The sequence below is a fragment of the Lygodium microphyllum genome, chromosome 11 (genome assembly GCF_053477565.2).
Source record: "Lygodium microphyllum isolate KBCC chromosome 11, Lygodium_microphyllum_v1.1.10, whole genome shotgun sequence".
Taxonomy (NCBI): Eukaryota; Viridiplantae; Streptophyta; class Polypodiopsida; order Schizaeales; family Lygodiaceae; genus Lygodium; species Lygodium microphyllum.
The window spans coordinates 107,773,672-107,779,671 of record NC_141145.1 but is presented as its reverse complement, the minus strand read 5'-3'; the positions used below and the strand labels follow the sequence as shown (position 1 = coordinate 107,779,671).

Genomic DNA, 6,000 nt, shown 5'->3' with positions numbered 1-6,000 from the left:
ACCATAGGCTAGATCATACTTGTAACATCCGCCTACACAATTTGTTGATGAATCAATTATAAGGGTACTCTAGAATATGCATTTTAAGTAACATCATTTTTTTCAGAGTTATATTACCGTGCTTTGCTTGAATCTTTATAACGATTATGCTAAATTTACTTTTTATCTGTACAGGTGACCTTTGACGATATTTTGGAGAGTACGATGAGTCAAGGAATGAACAACGAGGAGTTGTAGGATATATTCACACGTATGTCTCCAGATTAGATGGCTCAATTCAGAGATATGGTAGATAAGGAGTTGTCTCGAACACCATTGGGCCGTTCCATTAGATCTACATTAGCATGCTCTGATGCTTCAATTTCTAGTACGAGGTTGATGCTCCAGACTCAGGCCGGACGGAGGGAGTGGTTTTAGGGAATGTTGCAGAGACGTGGATGCGATGAGCTAGCAGTTGGATTGAGATACAAGTGCTACTCCTTGCTCTTGTGCAGGTTTGCGAGAGGGTGACTCAGGTGGTTGTTGTGGAGGCACCGATGAAGTATCTCCATCTCATCGTTCTGGTGGAGTTACATCACTCGTAGGATTTGTCATACCTATAGGGACGTCTACTCCAGTGACTGATCTAGGTTTTGCTCAGTCGTCCATAGGTGGCATCCCTATGGGTGCTACTCTGAGAGATACCATCCTCGTGGGTACACCACATGTACAAGGGTCTCCTAGTTATGCCTAGGAGCGCGGTCGTAGGTGGGAGAGGACACATCCTAGGCATATCCCAGAGGGGTATGGATACCTTGTAGATGATAGGACATGAGCCATGATCATGAATGATGAGGAGAGGAGGGCGATGACTCATATGTGAGAGTTGTGCAAACAAGTTTTTTGGCACAATGTCTTGGACCATTGGAAGAATATACCCAAGGGGAGCAAGGACTACACAATAGTATCCTTGTATAAGGAGTTTTTAGTATCCACAATGGCAGAGAGATTTTCCACAGGCTAGATGATGGAGTATATGTGTGCATACATGTCACACAGACAATCGGATGCACACAATGCACTCAAGAGTGGTGCCTTGAAGCCCAAGTGGCTCGACACAAATGACTGGTGGAGAATTAGGGAGGAGGCTATAGATTCTCTTGGATGTCAGAGATAGCAACGCAAGACAACGAGGTCATGATTAGAGGCAGGGATGGTCCATCATCTTGGGAGTAGCGGCCACATGACTTATCTAGAGAACTTTGTAAAGTTTTTCTTTTGTTCTTCTCGCTTTCTTTTTTGCAATATTGCTTGTATCGACAATGCTATTTCTAACAATTGTATTTCGTTTTCTTTGCAGCACTCCATTACAAACCGTGATCCCATCGGCCTAGAGACTTGATATGCAGAGAGACAGGGTCTCACTACATTGATCGATAGACTGTATGCACGTGGCGGCCCAGTAAGTCACTCATCTTTCTTATTCGTAGTTACAATTTTTATTAAAATGTATTATGTATGGTGGACTGATATGTAGTTTTTTTTTTTTGAAGACTCCATTCAATATTCCTTTGCATCGAGACGAGCTTTCGGATGGCGAGGATCTATAGCTTGCGCTTGGATTCGTGGAGCGCACATCCTCTTCCTTTTTGGACCTGTGATTTATGTAGGCATCTTCTATGTACTATGCTATTATCATCCTTTGTATCTTGCCATGATTTCATGAGTTTTCATCAGTGATCTTATATCTATTCTATGTTTCAGTATTGTGGGTTCTAGTACATTTTGCGCTCATTTTGACGACCATTGTACATTTAGTATGTAATCCATTTGTGGAATGTAAACACAGTAACCGTCGCTATTAGCGTTGCAAATTTCTGCACGCATCGCTATTGATCGCAAACTATCACTATTGGTGTCGATATTTGCATCGTTATTTGCGACACAAATAATGACGCAAATATCAACACTGATAACGGCACAAATAGTGACAGTTCCACGGAGATGCTTATACTGATGCGTTTAGCGACGATGGGGGCAAGTTTTTTAATTAATATTTTCGTTGCTTTGAATGTCGGTATGATACTTGTATCTTGTAGTGGAAACCAAAAGTCTTATTTATCTTTTAGTATTGGCTTGTTCGTGTTGAGGACTAGTTTGGGTATAGGTTGAAATGGCTATGGTCTAACAATGGGGTTAATTATGTTTTTAAAGCATTTGAGTAATTTTGTGATAAGAGGGGTATTAAGCATCAATTGATTGCGCTCCATATATCCCACCCCAGAATGGTGTTGCCAAGTGCATAAATAGTATGCTTAGTTAGAATGGCATAAATAGCATTTTTGGACTAAGGCAATTACTACTATAGTACATCTGATAAACAAATCCCTATACATTGCTATATTGGTTGTCAAGTTGCAGAGGAGGTATAGTCCAGAAAACCTCCCTCATATGTACATCTTAGAGTCTTTGGATGTGCGGCTTTTTGCCATGTACCCAAGGACAAATGCAATAAGCTAGATCCTAAGTTAGTGAAATCCATCTTTCTTAGTTATAGAGATGTAGAAGAGATTGCCTATTTTCTAAGGGATTTGTATGCTTGGAAGGTCATCCTGCAGCCATGATGTTGTTTTCCATGAGGAGAAGATGCATTAGTAGCATAAGAAGACAGTTGAGGTATACAAGGTGATCTTTTAGGAGGATCCTCTTGTTACCATATAGTCAACTAGACATCTTGCAAAGCTGATGTTTCAATGGCCCATGATCATGATGTATATGCCCCCAAGCCTTGTTTTGAGACAATCTACTAGAGATAGACATCAATTTGATTGGTTTCGCCCTCTATGAACTATGTCATGGTGACAAATTCTTGTGAGTCCTTTACTTATGAGGACCCCATGCTTGCATAAAGGTGATAGTCACTCTTAGGAGAGGACCATGTAGTTTAAGTTTGATTCATTACAAAAAAATCATACACGGGATTTTGAATGTGATATTTGAGTCATTGAGAAGAATGGTGTTTCTCATTAAGATGTTCTCCTTCCTAAGACATTCCAACATTATGGTATGTGCTAATGGGGGATATAGGTTGACCACACCTTGACCTCCTCCTCCTTGTCTATAACTATCTCGATGCTCATCCTTGCCATCTCTTGACCAACCCACGTTAATAAGGGCTTGAACTCATTCCTACACTAAGCAACTATGTAGTTTAGGTTTGCCCTAGATCATCAGATATATAATGTTAGCCACAATCATTCTATACATTCTATACATATGGACATTCTCAATCACATCACTCTAATATGCACTAAGCTTAGCATTGATATCCAAAGGTATCGAGATGGCCTTATATCAATGATACTATATATTTTTAATATGTCAAAATAATAACTTCTTTGTAATAACCATATACCCTCTCGAGTCTTGATTATCTCTATACTAAGAAAATAGTGCAACTCTCTCAAAATCTTCATTTTAAACATAGCCTTGACAAGAAGCTTCATTGGTTATTGGCGACAAGGTGACACGCACATGCCAAAAGCGTAGAGATTAATTATTGTTTTCCCATGGCCACATGCCATCAAGGAGTTGTGAGAGCATACACTCAAATGGATGAGTCGTCTTATGACACGTCACAATTAAAGAGAATACCTCAACTTATTTGTGGATTTACCTCAAATATATTATATACATATATATGTATATATATATGCCAATGACCACAATATCCACATCACTCTCATATATTTTTAAAAAATGATCAATATGTCCATGGGAAAATTTTGTGTAAATCCACAAATAAGTTGAAGTATTCTCTTTAATTGTGACGTGTCATAAGACGACTCATCCATTTGAGTGTATGCCCTCGCGACTCCTTGATGGCATGTGGCCATGGGAAAACGATAATTAATCTCTAGGCTTTTGGCATGTGCGTGTCGCCTTGGTGGCCGGTAACCAATGAAAGGACTCCATGAGCTGATGCCGCCACCCTAAGGAAAAGTATCGGATGCGTTAGCATGAACGTACCGCCAGTACGCGGGCTTTCAGTTTGCATGCCCGGGAGAGAGACACAAGAAGAAGAAGGGAGGCGAGAGAGAGAGAGAGAGAGAGAGAGCATTGTCCGCTGCAGGTATCCACCCCTTCGCTCGTCCTTCCCGTTCGGACAGACAGAGAAAGACCCATCCAGAGAGGAGAGAGCGCTGGATATTTCCACGACGTTAGACTGCAGGTTTTGGATCGTTTTAAGCTTTACTTTGTTGTGGCGGCCTGCCATGCCAGAGGCTTCAAGTTCTCATCATTTGGTTGCTCGAGGGCCAGCCATGGCAGGGGCTGCCATTCAGCTTTTCTGAGCAATATCGAGTTATTACCTAGGTATGTTTTGATTGTGCTCGCTTTCCCTTCTGTGGATGCCTGCAGGGGCTGTCATCGACCCCTCTTTTCATATGTGCAGGGTCTGCTTCGTCAGAAAAGAGAGGGAAACTGAGACCATATGGACGCTGCGTTAGTTCTTCTTCGCAGACCATCAACGACTCAATCATGACAAAGGGGATCCCAAGTACGTGGTTTCTCTCCCAAATTATTGGAGAAACAGAGTACAAACCTTCATACTCTTCCCCTCCTTCCACTTCGGTGGCAGGTACACAAGTTTACACTTCTGTTTTCACTCCCTATGTTCCCGCTTCCATGCAAGAGATTGGTAGTATTCAAGGTGAAGGGAATTTTAAATCTGTGCACACTAGTCTAAGTCCTGAAAAGGATAGATATTTGTATCTAAACACAAGAAGAGATGCATATAAGAAAAAATCAAGTAACCCTTCTTCATGTTTTGTTCCTTATAGTTAGTCTGAAGTTGGTGCATCATCCTTTCCATCATCATCTGCTTTTCAATTTCAACAAGATCACTCATCTCCATTCACATCATAATTTCTAATCCCACCTATCCCACACTTCTCTTCCGCCACATCCATATCTACATTTACACCACTTTTCACATCACCATTCACCATTCCACCTATCCAACCACACGTCACATTTGGGGGATCTTCAAACGTAGGCACCTCCTTTCCTTTACATTAGCATTTTCGTTTTTAGACTGGGCTGGTCAGCCAGTTCTGGAGCTGGCTGACTACATATTTTTGTGGCAGTTTGCTGGTCAGCCAGATTTGGAGGCCTTTGGTTATATATAGCCCACACTTGGCATGAGATAGGTCATCTTCTTTTGTCTTTTGCAAGTTGCATACTCAGTCTCCATCTCTGGTGCTGCCATCGTCTTTAGTCCAAGTCTCTATTTGTGCTGTTGTAAGAGTATTGGACTCATCCATAGAAAAAGAATTGGCTTGCTCTCTTTGATGCACATAGAAGGCAAGAAAGGTATTGTTTTGTTAGGAAGGGGTAATTTTTTGTGTTATTGCTAAAGCAGAAGGAAAGCAAAAGAAGCAAGTGTTTGATAAAGAAAAGCATAGTATATTCTGTTAAGACAATGTAGATAATAGGGTAGAGGGTTTGTCAAAGAGAGGAAACATATATCTTTGTCTTGGTAATTGACCAAGACAAGTGCAAGGAGAGGAGTGCCCTTGTTGCATCAAACCTTGGAAGGTCTGCTTTAGCCGTTGTCATCTTCATCATGATTGAGGGAAATACTTGTTGGAAATTGGGTGATTTCAGCATTTCCAAGAGGTCAACCTATTCCCGATTGATTTGGGGATAGATTTGACTAGCCAAGGGTCAACTTGAGGCCAATCCTTGGGTGAATCAAGGGGCAATTGATAAGAAAGCTTGCTAATCTTTTATGATAGAAAGAGGCATCAAAAAGTTAAGTAAATTGGAGCAATCTCATTGTACTTCTTCCAATTGCAATAGAAGATAAATAAATATCGCAAGAGGCACCAGTTTTTGAGGCCAATCACGCGTCCAGTATCCAAGATTAAGCAGCAATATTTGTATTTCAATTCATGTGAATTTTATGCATGCTGTAATTAGTGCTTAATCAGGTTATTACCACCCTTTCAAAGAAGGAAG

At 40.9% G+C, this 6,000-nt stretch overlaps 1 protein-coding gene across 7 annotated transcripts in view; it reads left to right on the top strand.

Moving 5' to 3' along the window:
• The first annotated feature begins 4,056 nt into the window (after positions 1 to 4,056).
• The window catches only part of LOC148029206 (calcium-transporting ATPase 4, plasma membrane-type-like), a 235,347-nt gene continuing 233,403 nt past the window's right edge, over positions 4,057 to 6,000 (top strand). For 6 of the 7 annotated variants that reach the window (XR_015692390.1, XM_087687972.1, XM_087687970.1 and 3 more), the window contains exons 1-2: positions 4,057 to 4,353; positions 4,433 to 4,537. The gene's annotated coding sequence lies outside the window, so the exon portion shown is untranslated. Of the gene's footprint in view, positions 4,354 to 4,432; positions 4,619 to 6,000 lie in introns of those variants that run through there. The other variant, XM_087687968.1, reaches the window with a different exon arrangement.